Raw genomic sequence first — 27,508 nt, 5'->3', positions numbered from 1 at the left:
CTGATTTCTGGGGCCCCCAGTTCTGAAATATGAACTTCAGGAAGGTTTTCATTTTTCCTATTTGGGCCTCAATTTCCAAATCTATATAATAGGGAAAATGATTGTACCTGACAGTTAGTGGACCATTTAATCGGTTAAATGTACTATTATATAAGTCTGACGCAAACCAGTACTAAGGGATCTGAAAATAAGACAGCTGAGAGGAAAATTTGAAGAATCTGAGGATATATAAGCAGGTTCTGTTGCCTTACCCAATGCTACACATTAGAGGAAGGATTGTATTATGTTAAAAATTATAATGTATTAACCATTAATCTATAGGTGAATGACTCCAAAGATTGCATTTTAAAATTTAGCCTTCATTTTGATAGAATGTTAACTACTCCCACCAAAAAAACCTCTAGACAAGGTAAATTAATTTGTTTCTCACAAAGAAGTCCGAAGCAGGTGTATAGGTAAAGTTGCAGTATTTCCAGAATGTCTCCTCTGGCCTTAGTGCATCTCCATATCACTAGGCGTTTCCAAGGCGTGGAGAGAAGTAGTCCATCTCCATACCAGTAGGTGCTTACAAGGGGTGCGGGATAGGTCGTTGTGCACCAGGATGAAGGGGCTTTTGGCTCTCCCCAGTCAGGATGGGGAGAGAGACACGAGTGAGCAGGAGTAGATGACTTCTTGTAAGCAATAAATGGTTTCTCCCACTTTATTTTTCCCTTTGACTAATTAGGCTTCAGTAGCTTCCCTGGTTTATTTGCCCCAGGCTGGGAACACACGTTCTCCACCCCGATGTAGTTACAAAGTGTTCCGTGTTTCAGGAACTGCTGTCTTCCACGCTGCCTGCCATGTAGGGCTCACGTTGATGGAAACTTTGGTGAGGCACCCAAGGACATGAGGGTTGTCTCATCCCAGTGAACTGTAGTGGCCAAAGCGTTTTGAGACATTTTCATTGGCCATGCCTACAGACAGTGCATATTCAATGGCTGAGCCTGGAAACAGCACTTCAACACCATCATATGGACACACAATAATACAATGTCTAATTTTGTGCCCTTGAAGAGGAGAATAATATATATTGGGAATAACAAGCAGTCTTTGCTAGTAACCATATCCAAGGTCTTTTTTCAGATTTACTGCTTTAGCTGGCTGTATTTCTTTGCTTCTATGTCTATTTTTTTCCCGTGTAATAGTAGCTGCTATCTGAACAATAGGCTATGATAGGAAAGCAACATCCTTAATCTCAACTTTTGCTTCAGGGCTGTTTCTTGTCTAACTGAGAAAACTAATTGTGACTTTGTACTCAAAGCCTTTTTTCAGTTTTATCTCTCTTATGTTAGGGGTTTTGAAGAAGTTGGTTTCTCCAACACCACAAGCCCATTAATGTCTGCCCGCAAACCAGCGAGTTCTCCCCTGAGCTCATTTCCTCTCATGGTGCTTTGAAAAAACACATCAAGCAGCAGCCAATACAAACCAATATCCTGGATTTTTTTCTAACTTTTTTCCCAGAACTGCAGAATTCATAGACCCTTGGCCTTTCTTTAAAATTCTCATAGGCAACGGTTTTAACAAATACGTAGCGAAGAATGACAGAGTTCTCTTGCATTTTGGCATCCCGTACCTGTTTCTTCACCACTCATTGCTGCCACATTCAAGAACACACTGCTCCTCCCATCTGCATCTGTCCTAAGGAAGACAGAGCATGGAGATGCCCTAGAGGCTTTCAACCAAGGCTGGGAGCCCACAGTTCACTTCTGTTCACATCCCTTTATCTAATACTCAGGCACATGCCAAGACCTACCTGCCTGGAGGCTGGAAAATGGAATCTAGTTATGTACCCAGGGAGAAGAGGAAGTAGATTTTGTTGAGTGCACAGTACACTGTGTCACAGTTTCTCATGGATTTAGTATGTACATTTATTTTTTCTCATGTTATTGTACCAAACCTGGAATTTCTACTGGAGAGTTCTGTCTGAAAATTTTTGAGGTAGCTGCCTATTTTGAGTTGCATTAATTAAACTTGCTTTTGTGAGTATAAGTTTTATATGAAAAGCAGATATACATTTTTGTTTTAAATTCATTGTGAAAAGTCTGAAGAAAACTTGGAATGAGAGATTTTGTTACACTTTAGGAGAAATGGGAATTTTCCACTTTTTAACAGATTGTTGTATCAGTCTGAAAAATACTGGTTATGACACTTGGACATGGACTTTAACATCATTGTGAATTTTATGTGTCCTATCAGAATCAAAATGTTATAAGAAATTCTTAATTTATCTTAATAGACTTGAAACTTTCTGAACAGAAGGGGAAACTTCCTGAAACATTACATTACAGACAAGATATACAAAGAAAAGGATGAGAAATGCAAGGTCACAGTAGATTCTAACTCTAAGAATTCAGAGGCTTTGTCTTTCTTTGCTGCTGATTCTCTAGCACTAACAGAAGGCTGGGCAAGTAGGAAGTGCTGAATGCATATTTGATAAACCAGTGAGTAAAAGAATAATGCACGAGTTAGAGAAGTAGCTACTAAAAAGTGCTGTGGAATCTCAAACTGTCCTAGGAAAATCACTAAGTTATGTGAGTCTCTAAAATTTATGGCAAACATGGACATTTTCTCAAATACAACGGTCATTATTGCAATTATGGAGTAATGGTGAAGCATTAAACAGTTAAAAATATTCAAAGTATGTTTATCACTGAGATCCAGTCACATTATTATTTGATTTTTTTTGTTATCATTAATATACAATTGCATTCAGAACATTATGTTTACTAGGCTCCCCCCTTCACCAAGTCCCCCCCAACAATCCTCATTACTGTCACTGTCCATCAGCATAGTGAGATGCTGTAGAACCACTACTTGTCTTCTCTGTGTTGCACAGCCCTCCCCGTGCCTCCCCCCAACATTATACATGCTAATTGTAACACCCTCTTTCTTCTTCCCCGCCCTTATCCCTCCCTTCCCACCCATCCTCCCCAGTCCCTTTCCCTTTGGTAACTGTTAGTCCATTCGTGGGTTCTGTGATTCTGCTGCTGTTTTGTTTCTTCAGTTTTTCTTTGTTCTTATACTCCACATATGAGTGAAATCATTTGGTACTTGTCTTTCTTGGCCTGGCTTATTTCACTGAGCGTAATACCCTCTAGCTCCATCCATGTTGCTGCAAATGGTAGGATTTGTTTTCTTCTTATGGTGGAATAATATTCCATTGGTTATATGTACCACATCTTCTTTATCCATTCATCTACTGATGGACACTTAGGTTGCTTCCATTTCTTGGCTATTGTAAATAGTGCTGCATATCATTTGATTTTTATATATTATACTATTTTATTTTTCTGATTACTGAACTGATGTAGAAAGTATTTAAAAGGTGTTTGAAGACTTGAATAATTTAACTGTGATAATGATTTTTAAAGTGAAATGGAAATATGACCAAAGATGAAATCATGATATTAACACAATCTATGTTTAAGGTTATCATGAGGTGAAAAGTCTGTATATAGGTAAAACATTAGAAATATGAATTGCAGCAATCAAGTTCTATTTTCCACTAGCAAGAATTTATGAGGTTAAATATCTCTAAAGAAAGGTTTGAGAGAGATTTTAATTAATGGGGACAAAGAGTGAATATAGTATCAGTGCTCTGAAAATCATTTGATAGTTGACATCATATAGTCTCATTCATTTTTTCCTTCTCAAATTCTTCCACTTGTGAATATCATTAGAGAAAAGTCAAATAAAAGATAAGGTAATTAGCTAAGTTGTATTGGGAGAGAATAAATCAAGAATGTTAGTGTTTTACAAGTTTAAGAAAAAAAATGTGAATTTTTATTCTGTCATTTCCATTATTTTGGAGGTAGGCGCTATTGAAAACATCACTAAAAAGATGTACACAGAGGAGTTGTAATAGGCTGAATATTAATATTTATGTAGTAAAATTAACAGAAATATTTTTTGTTATCACTAACACTTGGCAGTTTTAAACTAGAAAAGTATTCTAAGAAGAAAATATTTCTAGCAAAGCACTATGGGCCACATACCAGGCACTATGCTTAGTTCCAAGGCTACATCAGTGAGCGAGACCATCAAGAAACTGAATCTGGTACCAAAATTGTAATAGAATTTCCTTCTAGTCTCTGTAATTGACTTCTTTGCTTATTGAAGGACAACAGTCAGAAACTCTGAACCACCTCACTGGACTTATCTTTAGATGTAACTTTGTGTATCTGGGCATGTGTTTCTATTATAGCTAGATGCATGTTCCCTCACTTCTCAATCATGTAAGGTAGACTAGAGTTATTTTCCTGGCTTTACAAATGATCTTTATGAAAACACGAGTCAATAACAATTAAAATCTGGAGAAAAAAAGCAAGAATGTGGAGGTGATAGTTGATGAGACCACATGTGAATAACTTAGTAAGTCAAGATGAAATATGCACTTCATTTTTTACAAATAGAAAGGCAATTTCATTGCCAATTAAAAGGATCACAGTTCACTCTACAGAACTCCTGCAAGTAACAGGATAACCTTAAAAAAAAGGAAAAGGAATCCAGTGATAGTTACATTTTATTGTACTCCACATAGAAAGGTTAGAATTTTTGTTTGAAACCAAACAATATCAAAGACAGGCCTGGGGAAAAAAATGAGATAGCATGTTTCATAGACATAACTATGGAGATAAAGTAGATGAACTAATAATACTTTTCTTTTTCTAAATTCATGTTTCTTCATTAGAATGGAACAAGAATTATAGAAATCCAGGCCCCCACTGTGCACTGTTTGGGGAACAAGGCATACAGCTATTGATAAATGCTGTCTCTCTCTGTCAGAAAGAACAGAAATCTTGACATCATCCAAGGGTTTAATTTTAAAATGAATATAAATAGCTTTAAATACTTTTATTTTTCTGTTTGTGCCGACAATGTGAGCCATAGGTCTTCCTATACTGCACTGTAAATAAACAGTCACTAGCATTAGACACACTGTGATGGATTGGTGCCTTTCTTAACCCTCGATTGCCTCATTATCCAAGTTCTATTGGGTCATTAAACAAACGTTAGAAATGTGGATACTTACTTTCCCTAGAATAACATTACTTTCTTAGGACTCAGCTCCAGAATAACTCAGTAACAGAACCCCTGCAAACTGTGTGTGTGTGTGTGTGTGTGTGTGTGTGTGTGTGTGTGTGTGTGTGTAACACTAGATTATGTAAATCTCTGTAGCATTCCTTTTACACTATATCAGTGCTTTAATTTTATAGCATGAGCAACATGGCTAAGAATGTAAAATACTTTTTTTAAAGGTCTAAAGTCTTCTGATTTTGCACACAATGTTTGAATACTGGCTAATGTCCATGAGTTTATTTAAGATGTATGTTTCTATTTCCAATTCTCTTCCTAATGCTAATTGTTAACTGTATAGAGGCTCTCTCCTATTCATAGAATATTTCAGACAAATGAAAAGCGTTAACTATAAAGGTCCTGCATTTCACACAAGGCTGCAAGTTTCATCTAAAAAAAAAAACAATTAGCTTTGAGCAGAGCGTACAAAGAAAGCATAATTAACGCATTTCCCCTTTCTCATCCTCTTCTGTAGCTGTGAGACTTGGCTTTTTGTCTTCAGCCATTCATGTATTTTTGTGTCCTTAGGTGAAGATTAATGTCAGAGAAGGGCCAACTGAACAGATCATATTGCATGGAGATAAATTTTTTTTATTATTTTCATTTTATTTTTTAGGAAATAAAGGATGTTTCATATATTTTAATACATTCTGGTTATTGCTGAGCTACAGAGTCATGAAATGCAGGATAAGAAGATGCTGTAAAGTGTGTCCACTTGCAGGCAGAGGAAATTCTACTAATTTTAAGTAAATCAAAACACAATTTTATGCTTCCAAAAGGTTTAAGTAAATAATCTTGGTCACTGTTACATATCACAGGGCAGGGATTAGTCTTTCAAAACTTTTAAAATGTTAGAGGATTTCCATCGTCTGAACTCTTTCACCACCAGCCATTACCCGGAGGCTCCTTTCAGTGCTGACCAGCAATTAATGGATCTGATATTAATGGATCTATTTGACCATTCTCTTTGTAAGATACTAGGACAGGCATTCTGAGAGAAAAAGAGGAATAGAAGACAGAATGACTACTTAAAAGAAACTTAACATTTAGCTAGAAAATAAAGCATAATAATTAAATTAGACTATATTAATGATCACTCAATACTGACAGCAGATGGACTAATCATATTTTAGTATAAGAGTCATGTACTTTCAAGGTTATCCTGTGCCAATTTCCCTGCTTTCTTTACTCATTTCTATTGAACTGCTATGATTTGAAAGATGATGGAAGAGAGAGCAGATGTCACTATTGTTTTCTAGAATAAATGAAGTCAAAGATCTACATTTTTTTCTAGTTCTCCTGAGAAATAATTGACATGCATCACTGTATAAGTTCTAGGTGATGATGGTTGGTTTTACATATGCTGAGAAACGATTACTACAATAGGCTCAGCTCCCATCCATCTTCTCACATAGGTAAAATTAAAAGCAGAGAAAGAAGAAAAGAATGAAGGAAAACTTTTCTGTTCTCCTTGTCATGAGCACCCTGAGCATTCACTCTCTTAGCAACTTTCCTGTGTGTCACACAGCACTGTTAGCCGCGATCCTCATGCTGTACACTACACCCCTCACGCTTACTTACAACTGGAAGTTTATACCTGCTGACCACCTACCTCTAATTCCGCCTTCCCTCACCCCACACCTTTGGTAACCACAAATCTGACCTTCTTGTCTATAAGTTTTTGTTTGTTTGATTTTCAAGATTCCACATGCAGTGAGATTGTGCAGCATTTACCTTTCTCTGACTCATTTCACTTAGCACAACACCTTCAAGGTCCATTCATGTCGTTGCAAATGGTAGGATTTATTCATTTTTATAGCTTTATAGTGTTCCTTTGCATATACCACAACTTCTTCATCCATCAGTAGACACCTACGCTGTTTTCATGTACATTTTACATTTATTTCCACCCATCTTAGACTTCAGGGTACCAAAGTTACCAAATTTATAGAATTGGGTCCCTAATAGGCATCACCCTCAGCAAACCTAATTGCTCTGTACACACAAACTGAATTTAAAACCTTTGAGATTAACCCTAAAAAGAAAGGAGAGTTACTGTTCGGTTACTTTATTTGTGTAAGATATCTCTATTCTGTAGTTACTGAGCTACCACATTTCTTAGGAATCAAGGTTATACAAAAACATGTCTTCTCTGAGGCTCCACTTGGAAAGTCAAAATCCACCAGATTTAATTGGAGATCCCTGTATATTCAATGAAACAGGTTATACAAAAACATGTCTTCTCTGAGGCTCTACTTGGGAAGTCAAAATCCACCAGATTTAATTGAAGATCCCTGTATATTCAATGAAACCTCCAGTCCCTATCTATGGGCCCATGAAAAGAACATCAGCAATTTTGAATCCTTTCATTAACTTAAGGAAGGAACATTTTTTTCTAGTATAAGCTCTTACTCCTAGAAAATTTGTAGATGTACTGTAATATCACTAAACTGCCTAGAACAGAAGTCTATAAAATACACCTTGATGGGCTAGAATGGAACAGTATTAGGGAGACCTCATGAGACAAAAGTCCTAGTTTCCTGTGAGACTTGCCTTCATGGTTATTGTTCTGAGGTTTTGCACTAAGGTCACCAAGAAAGAGAGATACATGGTGAATCACAAAATTGTGCAGTGTGTGTATGTGTGTGTGTGTGTGTGGTGTAATTATACACGTATTCAAAACAAAGAACAAAATAGTAAAGGTAGACCATTTCCTTTTGTTAATGTCCTATAAATTGAAATTCAGATATAGAACATTTTACTTAAATGTTTAATAAAATTTAAGTATGCATATCCTGCAAATATACATATTTTGGTAGGTAAAAATACTTTGAAAGAAAAAATTGAAACTAATGTTTATGGTTCCCAAGCTTAATATGAATATGACCCACTGTATTTGAGAAGAAATCATGTTTTTTATGTGTTTATTCTCCTCTGAGGTTTGTTGTTCTTTTTGTTCTCAAGTCTTGCCAAGAGTAGTTTTAAAGTTAGAGGTATTTTAGAATGCGATTTTCTGTCAACACTATGTAAATGCCTGTGATTTCATATTTGAAATGTTTATGATTAAATGACTTAATATTTTTTAACTGCTGACCAGTTTCTGCAAAGTTCAAGTGGACCACTGTCTATACACAAGAAAGTCATAGCTTTGTGTACAGTATACAAGAAAAAAAAGAGAATTAAATAGAAATATCCTGTAGATTGATGGAGTAGTTTTTATGCAATCAAGATTTCTATGCCATTAAAAAAATAGAATTTTTAAAATTAGACTAGGGCATCAGGTTAACTTTGAAATTTTCTTATTTTAGGGATGAAGTAGTTGAGGCACAAAATACTCAGATTATTTGGGGTGTCACACCTAGTTACAGTAAGAATATGTGTGACAACTTAGGTCTCCTTCACACAGGGACTTTCTTCCTACCCAGACCAAGGCCGGGCTCCTTTTGAATCTTCCTGACTATTCCTATCACTGGTTATCACTGAAACCTGCAAATTTTGTGTCACAAATTTCGTTTTATCTCCTATGGCAGGAAACCTTTGCACAAGCTTTTTATTTTGAGTGAGTTAGATCTTTTTTCAGATCGATCTTCCCAGTGGTATTAAAGGGACTCAGAAAGTAGTAAAAAATAACACTATACATTTAACAGAAATCTTTCCCATTATCACTGAATTTTTTCCATTTTAAACATTTCATATCAAAATGGCACATTCATTAAATATTTTATTTTGACTCAAAACATAGTTGCACATGTATTTACCAATCTTTTTGATGGTAATCCAAGGCCTTTTTAAAATTATTAAAGTATGAATCCTCAGATTAGAGTTTTTATCTTTCTTGTGTAAACTATGCTATTCATGATTTTGTTTGGGTTTCTCCAAAGTAGAATGAGAAGTATTTGTGAAAACAACTGAATGCAGGATCCTTTTTGAATTTTATAATTTTTCTTCAAATATTAATAGTTTCCTTAACTTTGCTTAATTCACTGGTTTTTTTCCTTAAAACTTTATTTTACTTTTTTTTTTACTCATAATTTAACCAAACTGCATAATTGAAGTAATAAGTATATACAACTGTCATAAATATATTTTGAGTGATTCCAGGTGAGCATACAATTCAACTGGTGAAGCAGAAAAACATACGTGTATTAGGGAGTACCTCCTATCTAATTGGTACTATGAAGACCATTCATGACAGTGGACGGAGGGAGCTTTAGTGTTGGAAATTGTAAATTGTTTTGACAGATGTTGGTTACAAGAGCCTCTTTTGAACTTAATATTCCTGTCTAAGGTTAATTGGAAAAATAGCAAAGTAACAACTTTATTAGGAGAGAACTAAGGGAGGTCCTTAGGCATCAACTCCTCAACGCTTCTCTGCTTTCTGTTTTGCTGCTTGGACCTACCTGCATTGTAGATACAGAGTATCTTAAGGAAATCACCAACCTCTAGAGAACTTTTTATATCATAAACTGTTTCAAAGGTCTGAAGCAATTATTAATGAGGAGATTACTGGTGTTTTATTTGTTTATGAATTTAATGAAAAGGTCTTTGACAGGACAATGTGCATGTCATTTTTGATGTCAAGTTTTTATTCCAATTTGGTCATTTTATTTAATCTCAGTCTGTGGTGGTGTTTTTGGCAAGCACTGATGTTCTCCGATGACAGGTAGTCTGCCTCTACTGTGGAAGGCTGGAGAATGACCATGTCCCTAAAGGTCTGTTTAATGATTTAAAATCCACACACCCAAAGTATGTGAACCTTGGTAGGTTGTGCACATGAAACAATGCAGTGTTTATAGAACTGAGCCCTTCTGCCCTGGGACTGTCTTCATGACAACATAGACCTCATCTGTCCCACTCATAATCAGTGTAAAGGCAAAGCCACATGAGGCTTTTCATGTGGAAAGATGCTTAGTTTCCAAGTTGACTATGCAAAACATGGCTCTAAGGAAGCTCAAAAAATGTCTCATTTCTCCCTCTTCCAGTGTGCAAAAAGCAGCAACCTTTCTTCATTTTCCCAGTTCTGTTTTGTTGTGTAGAAGAACCACCACAGGATGGGGACCACCACCGGGGGAACATCCCTGGCCCTTTTCTTTGCTCCAGTGCCTCTCAAATGCTGAAACCCTTGTACTTTGGTTTCCATTCTGTGCAGTAGTGCTGGGCCAGGTGATTTCTAAGGTCTGTCTGATGCAACAAATAAAACGATTTCCCCCTTTTAGGAAAATCTAACTCATAAAAAGCAGCTGTATTATATTGCTCTTTGAACACAGGGACTTGGAAAGGAAGTGCCTGCACAATTTTTAAGAAATAAAATAAATTCTCCCACATACTGAAACTACTAGGCTTGCTCTACTATGTTTGATTTTATTATCTTGGCCTTTGACTTAACACCAAATAGAGAGTCAGCTTATACAGAATGCATTCTTTGTGGGAGGACTTGATTTGGCATTGGCAGGGGACTGGTTTATGAATGGAAATGGTTTCTTTTCCATTTTTAATATTTTCCTTCCATAATATGTATGATTTTATGGGAGACCATTTGAGAATTTGCACTGTGTTCTCTGAAAATATCACAGTGGCACTGAACATGCAGGCCATCACCACAGAGCTCTTAAGCCTTCCCTATCCTAGTGATTTCCAGTGTACAGGATTGTCAGTGGCGTGGGCATTTTCCTTATCACTTGGTTTCTAGATTATGCAGGAACTATCTATATATTTAAGAGAGAAACGATATTTATAATTAGAAAAGGATAAAAGACTCCTAGAACTTGGGGGGGCTTTCTAATTTGTGTTCCATTTGCATATATTTTCCACCTGCAGTACCTCGATCCCCAAGAACCTCTAGTTTTAGGAAAATTAAAACTTAGAATGAACTCCCTCTACTGAGAACCAATATCCATGGCCTGATGGAAGAACTGTAAAATAATCTGTGCCTTAGCAGGAAGAGACACCTCCTCTGTGGGTTTATGGCGTGGCAAGACCTGTGGGCATCCCTAGCTCATTGGTCACGGCTTGGTAATGGAAAAGACAAGTTCCATTTTTTCTCCTTCCAGTATAGCGTGAGAGAGCCCTAGACCATTCCCTAAACTCTGGGTCACAGGACATATGAAGCCACAAAAATCGCAGATTGGTGTTGCTTTTGGGAAATAAGCATAGTCATGAGGAGAGTAAAAGCCATTATTTGATGTCTCAGCACTTGAAGACTTGCCACTGGAAACCTGACGATCTTTTAAAAATGCAAATAAGACCGTGTCACTTCTGTTTAAATGCCTTGAGTGGCTTCTCATCTCACACTATGTAAAATGGACTTAACTAACCAAGACCTGAAAAGGACTCAATTTATCTGATCTTGTCTAACTTTGTGACTTTCTTTTTCCTCATTCTCCTTAGTCATTAAGCTTCAGGCACTCAGTCTTCTCTCAGGTCCTGGAATACCCCAACCTCCTTCCTACCTTACAGCCAAGTACTAATAGTTCCCTCTGCCTAAAACATTTGACCCCAAGATTTTAGCATGGCAGGCCTCTTAATCCTTCAGATCTTAGCTTACGTATCCTTCAAGTAAGATCATCCAGTTGAAAACAGGTCTCAAAGCATTATCACATCATCTTGATTTATTTCCTATAGAGCAGATAGCACTCCCTATTATTTTCCTGTTTTGTTTTGTTTTCAGTCTCTGGAATGAGAGCATATAACAACTCCTAAAAATGTTAAATAAAGAAATTGATGAATAAATTTAACCTTTGGCCCATTTTTTTAACTCTAAATCTTTATAGTGTATGTCTCAGTTTTCAAAGACATCTTGTGATATTTTGTGTGGATTCAAAATCTTTATAGTGTATGTCTCAGTTTTCGAGGACATCTTGTGATATTTTGTGTGGATTCAATATAAGGAAAACACTCTCCACATAGAATGAGTTAGAAATAGGTTGTAGTTAGGATAAGGGGATTTTAAAGGCATGGAGAAAAACTGAATGTGTTTGAAGTAAACATAGCAATACATGACAGTATTTAGTAGTTAGAAGTACTCAGATTTGTGGTGTATTTGTGAATAGAGCTGTTGTTTTTGCTGATGGATTGGATGTGGATGTGAAGGTCTGAGAGGAATCAGAGGTGACTTTCAAGTTTTTGTTCTAAGCAAATTCATGGATGATCCTAACATTTGTGAGGGAGTCCATGGGGATTAGTAGAGAGAGATTCCCAAGCTTGTTAAATTTGAGGTTATAAATAAAAATACAAGTTGGGAATAACCAACTTATTCAAGTCCTAGGCAAAGAGTAGAGATAGAGAAGAGAAGGGAGGTGAAGGTCTCCTTGGTCTCTCCAGCATCTGGAGATCAGGGTTGAGAAGCAGAGGCAATAAATGATGTGAAATAAAATCTTTAAGTTGCATTACTTGGAATTCAATTGTATTCTATCCTGGATACACAGCGCTTTTTTCTTAGCATCGTGGGGCTATAAAGAAAAAATAAAGCAAGAGCACATGCTAACACTTTGTCAACACTTACAGCTATCCGTTCCTCCTAAAATACACCACGAGAGGATGGTTAGCGCCATAAGGCGGCTGTGGGCGCACTTACCCACTCCTACACTTCGTAGCTTTCACCCAAGGCTGTTTAGAACCTCCACTGGGCCTTTAATTTGTAAATCTCGGTACATAACCTCCTTAGCTTCCATATAATGTAACAAGATATCAGGCATTTTTTTTCTCCTCTTGAAATGATGGCCAACATCCAAAGGTAAAGGCAAAAAGCCCTAAATGTCACACATATATTTCCATGAAGGGCTTCCTGGGAGGCGTCAATGCCGAGCTAATGCCTGCAGTCAGTGTAAGAGTACTGAGGGGAAAAGTAGGTATTTTTTATTTTGGGGGCAGTGTAGCATTCTTAGAGAAAGTTCGTTCCTCTCCTACTTATATCCAAGGGAGTGGGCTCCAAAAGAATCATTCCCAAAGGCCAAACTCATTCCCAAAGTACCCAAATTTTTTAGTTAGTGGACTTCCTGATTTGGAACTTTCCCGTGTGCATCTCTGAGCAGGAGAAAAATAAAAGAAATGAGCTTGTTAATGATCTTAACCTTTATCCATGGCAAGAAAATGGGTTTCCTGTGGAACAGTTGGACTCTATCAGTTCTGCTTGACAGGGGCACTGCTTGACTCCTTCAGGGTAGGCATCTCCATAAACTTCAGGAGAAGGAGCGTAGTGAGGTACCCTGAGAACTTACCTAGACACTTTATTTGCACAGCTTCCCATTGTTCTTGCTTCCAGAAGATTTGTGTGTTTGGAGGGAGGAAGGGGAGATGATATGCTAAAATCTGAAGCTCTGTCTTGGGGCTGCCATGATTTAAATCATACTAATATACTTCCTATTTTATCCTTAACTTGAATACCCTCTGGAATCCATTTTGTCAGCAACTATAAATATTTATGACCACATCATTTTAATGTAATTTTTCAGAGAGTCACATTTTGGGGTGGGACCAAATCACTGAGGTAAACATTGAATTCCACAGTAAGAATTTTTCCTTCATAATTACAATTGCATTTCAGAAATAAATTATTTCTGGTTGAAAATGATTACATTTTTCATTGTATGTGCTTACTTTCATTCTAAAAACACTGGTTTGGAAATGTCTGAGTAAAGGTTGAAGCAATTTTTTCAGAGCTCAAAATGAATCTCTTTTTCCTGCTTCCTTAATTCAGAAGCAGCAGATAGTTTTTTTTAAAGATTTAAAGAAAAATGTCTTTTATGTGAAGATGAAAAAGAAGTTTTAGCTCCTATAAACATTACAGAGACATGTGAAAAGAACTATTTAGGTAAAATGGCTCCTTGACCTTTAATTTTAGCATTACCTCTGTTATTTCATAAAAAAAATAAGTACAAGATACCTTTACTGTGAAGGATAGACCATGCTTTATACAAGCCCTTAAATTTATTATGTCAATCATTCAAGTTTGCCTGAGTTCCAAATATTATTTTCTAAAATTACAAGTGTCAGTATGTGGCGGTAGAAAGAAGGATGTTAACTTGGTATTAGAGTACAATGATTATGGTCTTAATTGAAGCTTATGTGCATTGATTCATTACAAAAGTAGAATGGAGGAGCTAGGAGTCATGCAAAGCTTATCTAATTAAACCTTCTGCCACGATTTTTTTCAGCTGGTTGAAATTAAGTGTTAAATCATGAGCTAAATTTCCTTAAGACAAGCTTAATGAGACGTAGGAGGGAAATTTTTCTTTGCACTCAATTTGAAAATTTCTTTTTGAACCATACTAAAATTTCTAGCCATCTTTTCCATTATTTAGCCAGTTCCCAACAAACTGAACATTAAATGTTTCTCTGAGCTCTTTCTTCTCTGAATGGCTCTTCCTTGCCACACTGTACATCAGGTTTCTTTCAGCTTGTACTTTTTAAGGCATGATATGGATCGCTCACAAATCACCTTGTCACACTGTTCCTTCAAGTTCCATCATCTTGGATATAATTCATAGTAAAAATTGGCACTGTACCACATAGATAGATAGGGAGATAGGTAGATAATATTTGAGTATATTTTGTTATCTATTGTGTCAACTTATGCAAATATCAAAGATACATATTTCCAGAGACTTCTTTTAGCAAATCAATTGTATACAGACTTTATCTCCCCCCACCTTAGCATTATACATTTTCATTTTCTTCTCTAAATGGATCAATAATTCTATCTTCCATCTCTGTGGTTGGAAAGGAACTCACGCTGAGAAGATAGGTCCTCCTTTCCCAAGACATTTTCCCACCCTCTAGGAAAATGTTTATTTACCATTCAAAAAGTCTGTATACTCTCATTCTTCGGTGCATTTATTTTTTAACTATCACTACTTCCCATGTTTTTTCATTGGAAGATCTAAAAATTATCTGACCAAACTCTTATCATAAATTAAAGTTATGTGTATTAAATGCACCTTGAAGTTTTAGGAGTTCATCTTACTTAGAAGTTTAGAGACATATAGTTTTCTGATGGTAACTAATTAAGCTAATTGTAGACTTCTATTTCTTCCTTAGGAATTAAGGACTACCCCTGGCCTTACTTACAGTATTAAACAATCAAATATTTGAGGAACATTGCCAGGTTCTGCAGGGTACACAAAAGCATTTCAGTAATTTGTCTTTGCTTTCAATGAGCTTATGTTGCAAAGATGTAATGTTATGAAGCAGCATGTTGTAGAGATAAGGTTATAGGATTCAGAATTGTGGTATGCTGGTAAGTGTTTAACTGGCTCTTGGTGATAGTGTTTGCTGATTACTGTTGGTGCCAATCCCCCTATCTTGACTGATTTTAAGTTGCTGATGTTTTAATGACTGGTTGCCAGAATTCTTGAAAAATTGAACCATTGGCTCCTTTAAACAGGCAGAAGCAGCTCTACCACACCGCTGATGCATTGCATTGAGATATACAGTGTACCCTGTACAGCTTCTGTATTATCTGTGAACTTGTTAGCAATTATCTTAGAGAACCTATCAAATGCTATAGTTGTTCATTATCAGTAATGAGTAATACAGTGACTTTTGAACACTTACCCCTGATTACCAACTCTCCTCCTGACAGATGCCATTTGTTACTGGGATGTTAAGTCTTCTGTCTATAAAGATCGTCAGTTTTAGAAGTGCCATAGCCATTATCTCTTCTTTTGTTCTTTTCTCATTTTCTTTTTATCTGCAACTCTACTCAGATTCCTGGGAGTCCTTTTTACTCCATCTTCCATGTCTTTTAGGTCCTTTTTCTGTATCTGTTATACTCATAGCACTTACAACCATCATGTATTTTACTTATCATTTTGTTGTTTTTATAATGTGAGCTACATGAAGATAAGGATTTTTCTCTGAATTTCTCTGCATCTCAAACAGTGTCTAGCAGCAAGTGGATATTCAGTAAGTATTTTTTAAATTAATAAATGAGATAATGAGTTGCAATAGGCTGGATATAAAATTAACACAACATCTCCAGTATCTATAACAATGCATTGACTGTTTTTTCTTTTTTTGGCTTTGATTTTCACTTTCTCAAAAGTGCACATAAATTCTGAGAAAACACCCATTTCCCAAAGTTTGTTCTTCTCTCAAAAAGATTCCATATTTATTTGGCACAATTTACTGTGATTGTACAATTATCAACTCTTTGTATGTATCTAGCTGCTTCTCATTTGCTTCTCATATTGCTCCATCTATGCATAGAAAACTGCCTTGAACATTGGTTTTTGGCTAGCTTTTCTTAGTGTTTCAGCCCCAACCTTTCTTTCTCTTTTCAAATTTATTCTCAGTTTGTCATTGTTCTGTGAATTTTTTCAAATATTACTAAATTATTGAATTGGTTCATAATGTGAGTATAGAATTTCTTTTCTAACCTAGACTGCAAGCCCCTTAGACCAGCTGAGCTACACATGTTCAAGTGTTCAAAGCATGTTTTTCTTTATGTTCTTTTTGTCATAGCTTTTTTCTTCCAGGCCTTCATTGCTGCCTAATGTTCTAAAACTAATTGGTGCCTTTTTTGTTAGTTCATGTTTTCCAGTATCTGTAACTAATTTGAGTTGCAGATTTAGAATTAATTAGCTTCCTTTTGTCACTAATCATTGGTCAGCCAGATTAAGGAAGTAAAAAGTCGGATAACAGCATTTGGGAGGCCAGAGAAAGAGAGGAGGCGGCCTCAGTTTACAGCTTTATGCATACACAGCAAGTGGTTTAATTGGTTAGGTGCACAGGCTGTGGGGCCAAGCTACCTATGTTCAAATCCTAGCTCTGCCTCCTGTTAACTTTGTGTCCCTTAATCTCTCCGTGCTTTAGTTGCCTTTATGGGTAATGGTAACTACTGACAGGTTTGATGTGAGGAACACTTAGAAGTGCTCAGTAAATATAAGTTATTATTTTTGCTGTTATTTCTCTATTATATATGTATATTGCCTTATAAATGTCTGTGTCTTTTAAAGGCTCTCACCTAGTCATTCTGGAAGCCTCTGGAAGCCACACAGAATCTATGACAGAGGCTTTACCTTTCCCTAGGCTCTCTAACCCTACCTCCTGTTTCAGACCTCACCCCTAAGATCTGGTTTCTTTGGTTCACAGCTGCCCACCCTCTGCCTGGCTTTCATCTTTCCACCTATTCACCTCATGCTGGCTGTTCACTTGGTCTCCTTGGTTCTCGTTTTTTCTCTCCTCACTTCCCTTTCAGTCTTTCTCTTTGACTCCGTAGTAAAATAGCTGTATATTTCCCAATTGTGCTGGCCTTATCCCTTGATCACTCCTTAAACCTAGACGTATAAACCTAGTCTATATGAAGAAGATTGAAAATGTTGTCTCTTGCACCTCTGTCGTTGGACAGATTTAGACTACTTATATCATTAGTTAATGTGGTCCTAGGCTTGTGCACTGACATGTGTCCACACAGATAATTGTGGTTTCTTTCATGATTGCCTCAGAACATTGATTCTTCTCTGTATTGTGGTATGAACAATTCTTCTGTATAGATTTTCTCTATCCTGCTCTGGCTCTTACAGAGAAACCTAAATTAACTGCATATAGGCTAAGAGAGTATGACATTGTCACTATAGAAACCTGCATTTAAATTCTAGACTTTAACAAAATGGCTATTCAGGTTTGTAGTTCTTACCTCAAAATCATCACAACCTACATTTTACCCTGTGATGGTTAATTTTATATGCCAGCTAGGCGACTCTATGGTGCCTGTTTGTTTGTTCAGTCATGAGTCTAGATATTGCTATGAAAGTATTTTGTAAATGTGATAAACATTTTTAATAGATTGACATTAAGTAAAAGAGATCACTTTCAGTTACATGAATGGGCTTCACCAAAACAGTTGAAGGCCTTAAGAGCAAAACCTGAAAAGTTGTAAATGGCCGTGGAATTGGGTAATGGGCAGAGGCTGGAAGAATTTTAAGGCATATGATAGGAAAAGCCTAGTCTTGTGGGATCTTTAAGGATTACTCCAACGTGGCCATAGAAATTGCATTTGAAAGGGCATATGAAATTGAAGGATTTATTATACTTATAAGTCCTAAAAGAGAGAGGCATGACACACCATGCAGGGGACCATATGGGAGGAAGGTAAAAAGGGTGGACTCAAGCAGGTGGTGAGCTGAGAGAGACAGTGAGGGGCCACCAGCTAGTTGCCTTTATTAGGGGTCAGGGTGGAGTACAAAGCAAAAGATGTGGCAAAATTTCACTGGTGTGTTTGAATGTCATGAGGTCACTGTCAGGGGAGCACAAAGGGGAGTTTGTATCAGGGACCAGCCTGATCGCCTGGGTAGGGGGCAGACAGCCTGTTGATGGGGATGTTGAAACATCAGGAAAACAGGAGTTTTCAAAGATTTATAGTACCCTTTGAAGAGACTTTTGGTAGCAACATAGATGTTATAGGCAACTGTGGTGAGAACTCGGGAGAAAAAAAAAAGACAAAAAGAATGCTGTGTGATGATAGAGTGAGAAACTAGAGTCATGCATCTGTAAGCCAAGGAACACCAGGGTAACCAGCTGTCAGCAGAGGCTCGGTGAGAGGCATGGGACTCTTCTCCATCAGAGCCGTCAGAAGGAAGCAACTCTACTGACACCTGATTTTGGACTTTAAGACTCCAGAAGTATAAGACAATAAATTTCTGCTGTGTTCAGCCACCCAGTTTGGGGAACTTTGTTATGGCAGCCCTGGGGCACTAATACATACCCCTTCCTACTTCCAAAGGATAAAAAACTCTGTAATAACACAGAATTTAGCAAACTGTACTAATAAACTTCAGCAAATTCATTATCAGTCAATATGAATCCCCCATTATTTACTTTAAAATAGAATATGACCTTATACTCATGATTTGTATTATAAAGCCTAAAGAAATTAATAGTATTATGTTTAAAATGAGAGTAAACTATAATTTATTTAAAAACCTCAAATTCATGGATAGCACATTCATAATGAAGTGCCACCGTGTAATAGAATTTGCAGGGCTGGGAGGATTACCTGTATCTTTGCCTATTGGCAGGGTTAAGAATAACTTCTGGAACCTAAGTGCATATGCATCATAAAGTCTAGTTAGAAAGTTGTGGAAAAATATTCTTGATGCCAGTATACATCTGTAGGAGAATCATAGGAAAACAACATGAAAGAGTTTTGTAATAATGAGGCAACTATAACAGTAATTCATGCTTTTAATAAGTTAAAATGGTATCAGAGGTAGGACATAATTAACTCAAGGAAACAGTTATGATTAAGTGGAAAAAATACAGTATTCCCTCAAATTGTAGAAATTCTAGCTAAATGCATGTGTGGGTGTGCCTAGTAGGATTTTTAAAATCTTTCCCAAGTGCTAAAAGATAGTAGATGCTCTTAGCATAGTGAACTGGAAATAGCAATAAAATATATTAATATATTGATGCTTGCTTATGAATATAAATATTTCTTACCTTTTAATAATTAAAGGAACTCTGGTAGCCTTTAGTCAGATGTAAAAAGTTAAAGTCATGACACTATTGTTCACCCTTAATAATTTTCCAGTTTCATGCCTGTAAAGAAACCCATTGTAGCATAAAGCCTACCACCAGAAACCTCCTAAAGTGGACACTCCAGTTTCCATTTTCTGTTTCAAGGATTGTGCCTGAAGATGGTGGTATCTGGTCTCCTGTCTCTCTCATCCAATATTCCTTCAAGGAGAGGGTTAGATACTATTCAGGAACACTTGTAAAATTACTGATGGAGGCTGTGGAAATTCTTTTTCTGGAATGGTTTTAGGTGTTATTGATGCCACAACTTTGGTTGTGTAGATAGTGGGGATCTTGCTTGTAGTTAAAGGAGCCTTAGGGTATAAATCTTGTCTCTGCTTCTCGATTGCTGTATGACTTCAGGCACATGATGCGGTTGCCTAATTTAGTGCATTTCCTTTGACAACAAAGAGTAAAGAGAGAAATGAATATCCAGGGTGTTGGGGCTAGTTGTGAGGCCACTAGACTTAGAGTTAGGCAGTTGAGAGCCAAGTGATTCTCATTCCAGTAGTGGGGAGCAGAAGGGAAGAATGGAACAGAGTGGAAAGTTTCTTATTCCTAAAGTCCAAGGTCAAAGCATGGTAACATATTACATACTTTCTGTGGGATTAGACTGGGTAGTCTCTGAGAAATTTGGCCTTTTGCAAATATCTTAACCTCATAGATGACTGTGGTGGGGAGTGATAGCAGGGACTGAAGGGCTTTCACTTATCCTTCCACAACTGGAAAGGCATTCACCCCCTCTGAGCCTGTGAAGAGGGTTGAAAAAACCCAAAGTGCAATCTTCTGAAGAGGCGCTACTCAAATTTTCAGTGGAAAGTTTGGAATTTTCTTACATAAGCTGCTGTAATTCTCTGGTGAGAAGCAGCAAGGGGTAGGGCAAGAGTGAGGAGCCCAAGTTAAGGAGTCAGGTCAGGAGTAAAACACCCTGTCGGGAGACCCTCTCAAAGACATTAAAGTGTGTCCACTCCTCTGTCCGGTATGGAGGAATAGTTGAGTTCACTGGAATCTCTCTTTGTTAGCTTTCATTTTATACCCATCTGAGATGGCCTTTCCTTATTTTTAAAGATTTCCCAATACATCTTATGTACAGTATAGTTAATCATGTTAGTCCAGTGACAATTCACAAGTTCTAGGGAGAGTGTCTGTTCCATATCATTCTGTTCTAAGCTCTGTCAGACAATGGGGATCCTCATAGCATCAGTGAACCCCTACTCTGAAAACACCAAGAAGACTTAGGCTCAAGACCCAGTGAGGCTGAACTTCTGAACTACTCCATCATCTAATGAAACCCTTACACCCTTGTAAGAAGAGGAAATGGAGAGGCCCCCACACAACCATGTTACTTGACAATTATAGATGATATAATTATGGGTATAATATGCTTTCCATTCCAATGAGACTTTTATTTGAATTGCTTAGGTTCAAATGGAAAACTGAAGGAGAGTACATGTCATGTATCTTTGCTTAGAGAATAACCTGCACAGGTCCCATGTGTAGAGGAAGTTAATAAAAATAAATCCAATATTATTATGGTGAGGATGCTATGATTAATTCTAATAATTTATGATTATTATAGGCTCAAATGCTGAAGAATGTGGCTGTTACAGGAAGCAGGATAAAGGGGAATTCCCACAAAGCCCATATCCCAAATAAAATAAACGTCACATTGATAATTCAACAGCCATGTTATTTGTTTGACTGCAATATAACTCATATGCACCCTTGAGAAGTAACTAGGAGAGTTTTAGCAAAGTTTCTGATTCTGAAAAAGTAAGCTATGAAAATATAAACTGGTTTCCATGTTCTATTAAGCAGAGATATATATAAAACATATCATCCTGGGAAAAGCAGTAGCATTTTGTATGTTTCAGACACAAATTTCATTTCAACATGGGCTAAACTAGTGAGTAATTTAGAAAATATTTCCTAATAACAAATACTACTTCCAAGAGAATTCCTATTGCCAATGCCAGCATTTGAGCATCTGCCCCACAGAGGGCTGGTAATTATGTGGTAAAAGCACAAGTCAGATTTTCGATCTTTCCTTTAATTCTACCTTCATCTGTCAGCCAGGAGAAGCCAGAAGCAGCAGTTGTTAGGGGTGGATTTGGACCAAGAAGAGCCATCCCTCTTCTCTAATACAGATGCTCAGACTTGTGTCCAGTCTGAGGATGATGACAGGAGAACTTTTAAATTGGATTTGAGACTGTGGTACTGGCACTGGGTTTCTTACCACCTGGAAGTGAGCTTTATTTACCTAAAAGTAATCAGGAAGCTATAGGATCTATCAAAGTGATACCAAGGAACAGGGCAGAGAGAGTGACCAGGAAAAATACACTGTTCTTTTTGGCTTATATTCTACTTAATTTGGCCCTTTTAATAGACCGATTATATGTTCCATGTATCATCTCTATATTATCCTTAACATATGCTATCCTCCACCCCTATGTGTATGAAAACCATTCTCTTTAGTAAAAGAAGTTTAATCTGAGGCGGTGGGAGAAAGACAGAACATGAAGGAGCCCAACACTGTGTTTCTGAATAAAGAGCTAAAACTGAGACTAAATAAGGCAACTTTAGCATTCAGACAGGCTTGTAAGCCCTGCCAACAGAACTGATCATTTCTACATGATTACCCAGGGGCCAGAAACATTAAACTGTGTGCTTAATGCCGCACAACTAAATACAGCTAGAGGACCCATCTGATCCTAATATTCTTGAGTTCTAGGCAAGTTTTTGATTTACTATGGGAGTAAATGGTTTCCCTGAGAGTCTGGGAGAAACCTAACTTGATTACACTTTTTCCTGAGGGCTAGTTCTGGGCTGGGGTTTCTTTCACTTCATTATACCTTTCTGCGAATTCAAGTTGAAGGCAAGACAAGAGCTCTAAGTGGTTGTAATTTAAAGTGATCGAAGTTTTTATAATTGTTGGCCAAGTATAAATTAGTTCAGATTCTCTTTACATGCTCCCTAATCAAACCACGTATGTCCCCAGTCCTCTTGGTTATATAAAGTGGCCCCAAAACATTAAGAAAAGAAACAGAAAGGTAAAGTGTTTGGGGATTAATTTCCACATGATATTTTGTCTTTTACTAGAAGAAAATTAATAGAGAGCTTGGAAGCATTGAGTCTATTTCTTCTCTGGGTCCAATAGAAACAAATATTGCTTTCTAAAATTAAATTCATTTCAAGAAAATAATACTGTACCAAAATGTTTTGAATGCCCAGTTCAATTTATTGTACATGGAGTTGATGGGCGTATATCAACTTGTAGCAACTAGATTGCTATAGGCGGATAAATGGATTTACCTTTTCTACACCAAAAGAATGGATTGCAAATAGACTTGACATAATATAAGGATGGAAAGTTACTATTTTTATTTTACTTACATTGCAAACATATTTACCCCTTTGGTAAATTAAAATGAGTAATTGAGCTAGCCTTTGCAACCATGAGGACACTTTGAATTATAAGTAGTAGAAAACTCAGAATCAGTAAGAGAATTTATTTGCCTCCTAAATGTAAGTTAGGAGGTTTTCAGGTTGGTGGATTTGGTGGTTTAATGTTGAAACTGAAGACTGAGATTCTTTCTACTTCCTACTTTATCTTGTACCAACTGTTGTTCCCTAACCTCGGTCATATCTGAACCAATCCTAGCTAAGAAAAATGCTGTAATCAGTACAGCTGCTTGCCTATCCTTCATCTACTCCCCCTTGTCTCTTAATGACAAAAATATTATTTGTTGTTTAGGCAGCAATGTCTTTTGCTTAGAATTGCATTCTCCCTTGTAGCTAAGTATAGGTATGTGACTAAGTTTCTGCCAAGCACAAGAGATGTGTGGAGCTTCAAAGTAAACCCTCTAAAGAGGATGGGCATTCTCTGTTTCTAAGTCCTGTCAATGATGTATATTATGTGGGGCTTCCAGTAATGATCTTTAAAAGAAAGGGTATTAAGCTCTGTGGAGAAAGTGAAGGTTCCTATGGCCAGGATTGTCACCTGGCCCTGGTCGGCTTGCTCACTACACACGTGCAGGCAATACTTTATTATTGACTGTATAAAGAGCTCTGTCCAGTGCTCTGAGTGACACAGTGGCATGGCCACACAACTGCACAGCTAAATGGATGTAGGAGAGCAGAGACTGGAGTGGTGGCAGCTCCCAGGACAGAGACTGAGACAGCTGCAGGGGGCAGAGAGGCCCAGAGGCAGAGACTGGCTTGCTGCATGCAGACTCGCTCTGAGTGAACAGTATTCTAGTGACTGACCTGCCACCATGGGAATAAAGTTGGGTGTAACCCTTTCACCCCAAGAACGTTCCATTGTCATTTTTTGGTCTCACTGAATCCATAGTGAACTTGCCTGGGGCTGAAACCCATTGGCAAGACAAGCTCTTATTCTCTTATTCCCTTCTTTCTGGTTGGAATAAAGTTTTAAGGCAAGGAAATATGGAATAACTTGAGCCTCTGGTGACTTTATGGAGCTGCCATGTCAGGCTTGGTTGGTTTACCTCCTAAACTTCTTTTAAGTGAACACTAATCACAGTTGATACAAATACCATGTTTTGGTTGTTTTGGACCATGTTCTGAATCAATCAGTGTTACAGGAACTGGGATTAGCATGACAGATTTAAACCAGTGATTCTAACTGGCCGCAGGTTAGAGTTATCTGGGGGCGTGTTAAAAGCGTGGGCTCTACCTCAAACCAATTAAACCAGAATCTTGGATTGGAACCCACACATTATATTTTTTAAAGCTCCAGAGGTGATTCCAATGTGCAGCCAACTGGCTTAGATTACCCAGAGCCACTTTCGCGGAGAGGGTCAATCTGGAAACCTCTTTGCTGCTACATATTCAAGACTGATGTTGTGGAGCCATTTTAATGTGCATTGCAAGCTACTATCCAAATGTGACAGAGCAGCAAGGAGAGAGTGGACTTCAGAAAGAAACATGTGTATAATAAAATGAAAGGGTGAGCAATTATGTTGTCCTTATTCTATCTATCCTAAGCAATCAGAAAAATGCAGGGGGAAGAAAAAAACAGCCTTGAGCTTCTGTTTTAATGCCAGTGTTTTATTGTTCCCCTTTTTGTTGATAAAACTAAAAGCTGCTTTGCTACATGTCAACACCACAAACTCAACGGTGCGTGATCTCTCTTTGATCGTTCTCATGCTATGTTAAAGAGTCATTCTTTGTTCACTGTATATCTTTAAAATGCATGCTTAGCAACTGTTTTGGTGTAGAGCAAACCTCAGTCACAAGGAACTCTTGAGCTGAATTGGCCTCTGAGGGTTCTAGAGAATTAGTCTTTAGATTAAGGAACATAAACGCCACTTCCAAGTCTACCAGATATATATGAATATGATTTTCTCTCTTTATAGGCTGTGTCATTGAGATTGCTTAGTTTGCCCACACCCAGGGTTCCTGAGAATTTACAATCAATTCTCATTAGTCACAGATTCCATATATGAGAATTCATACTTGAGAATTTGTAACCCACAGTCCATACTGTCAGTGCTTTTGCTCATTCATGAACAAGCAGTGTGGCGAAAATGTGAATTTCTTGATGTGCATGTTTGTAGCTGGGGCCCAACAAGGTCCCAAGTACTTTATTATTTCAGGTCTCTTTCTGTAAACAAATAACCTTTATAAGGCCCATTTTATCGTTCCAAGAATATTATGTAAGCAGAATTACAGAGTGATGACCTTTTGGGATTGGCTTTGTCCCTCAGCATAATTCCCAGGAGATTTCCAAAGTGTTACAATCCATACCTTTTGCTTGCTGAGCAGTTCCGTAGAATAGGTTGTACTGCAGTTTGTTTGACCATTCACCCATTCAAGGGCATCTTGTCTGTTGATTACCTTTCTCATTCGTGTAGTAGTTTTCATGGCTCCTGATATAATGAATAATTTTGTATTGTATCCTGGCCTTTTTAGAAACTATATATGGACACAGGGTCCCATATATATATGTGCATGTGTATGCAGGCCCTAGCGTGTATGTTCAAGCTTACTTGTCCTGCCAATACCAGCCAGGCCAATGAGGGCACTCATCCACATTGCCTTCTTTCAGATGGGTGCGATGGAAGTTCAACTCCCCACTCAGTCTTGCTCACACTTTGTGGGTACCACCTTATTGCTTCTGACTAAAACTGGAAACCCAGCTCCCTGTGAGACCCACTGATGCCAAAGAAGAGAAAGTGAAGTGCTTACTGTCCCCACCTCATGGTGCCTCACCAAGGGGGAGAGATATATTCTCCTCTTTGGTATTTTGTTGGAGTAGGCAGGGATTACCGCAAAGGTTATGGCTTATTAGGTGACTCTTTCCCTAGTCTTTGGCAGGGAGTAACATGTTCTTGGAGTATTTTTATGTCTGCGCCTAAGTAGTTCCTGATGAGAAGCTTCTGCATTGCCTTTCTGAGACACAAGGAAGGCAGTAAGGAAATCCAGACAACTCATCATGTGCCGTTCTGCAAACTCTGAGGTCTCTGCTTCAGTCCACATTTCTCTTTCCATGCATCAGAGACTTGCTGCGTTAGTTTGTTGTCTGTGGGAGGAATGAGGTTGCTCTATCTTAGTGAATCCAGAGTCTTTGGGTAAGATTTTAAAAGACAGAAATGAGTTTGGAAGGACGAGAGGCAATCAGTGGAGAAGAAAAAGTATTCCCAAAATCACACTAGTGGAAAAATTGTTTCTGCTTTACTCAGTTAATATATCTTCTGAGAACTCAGCTTCACTTTGCTGTTTAATTGTCAAATGTTATCAGACTTTTTGGCTTTCTGACTTAAAGACTGACTTAAAGAACATTGCAAAACAATCAGCATTTTCAAGTTTCGCCTGACAATCAAATGGTAAATTATAATATATTAGGTAAAGGTAGGATCTTTGTTTTTTTCTCTGATCTCTGCTGAGTACCATAGAAGATGTTATTTCACTGTTTAAATAAGTACTCAGTTTTTTTAGTTTGCTTTTTTATTTTTTTATTTTTTGGTGGTGCATGTTTTTGTTGTTTCAAAGCTCAGAAACCTGAGCTATGCAGGAGTTTCATGTGCTGACAGCCATAGTTGAATTTTTTTTTATTCATGTAAGTTAGGTTTTATAGGCATATCTGAGAACATGACATTTTTGCTTACTTCATTTATAAAGATTCAAACTCATCTCCTACAGCACTAGAAATACATTAGCTAGACCTGTACTTAAGTTAATAAAAAATAATATACATCCCCGAGGAAGTAAAATGTCTGAAAGAATATCACAAAATATGTAGTAATTAAGAAAAATCCATAAACCTAGTTCTTCAACCAGTGTTTTGTTTTGCTTTCATTGTTTTGTTTTAATTTTGATCACATGAATTAGATACCCATAGCAGGTACTGTAAGACATTTTAAAACTTCCTAAAAAGATTTTAAAATTTTTTGATAATTATGGCTCTGGATAATACTGAAATTAACCTTTCTCAAATATACACCATAGCATTTATCCCACAGGTGGAGTCTTTTAGAGAGTGACATTAAAAAACGTAATGAGAGCTAACCCAGCACGTAAAGGAAAGGGACCTTGGAGGAAGCTGACAGAGAAGACACCCTTATGTCTCTAGGAAAACGTCATGCAAGCCCAGATGACGTCATGGACAGTGAACTGTGTGGAGGAGCGGGATTGAAGATTTGGGGGGATAAGGAAGAAAGAAAAGTTAAATCAAACTGTGGCTTTAGTATATTTGGCTAGGGGGCAAAGATAATTTCAAATCCATTATTTAGTTGAGAGCTGGAAATGCCAATTTGGAACTCAGAAGAAAAGATAGAGAAGATCTCTAAAGAATTACTGCTTCCCGACCCTGGAGGCTTTCCGGGGCAATCTGACATCAGCCCCGTAGACAGGGGGCAAC

The sequence above is a fragment of the Manis javanica genome, chromosome 14 (genome assembly GCF_040802235.1).
Source record: "Manis javanica isolate MJ-LG chromosome 14, MJ_LKY, whole genome shotgun sequence".
NCBI classification, from domain to species: Eukaryota; Metazoa; Chordata; class Mammalia; order Pholidota; family Manidae; genus Manis; species Manis javanica.
This window is presented reverse-complemented; position numbering follows the sequence as displayed.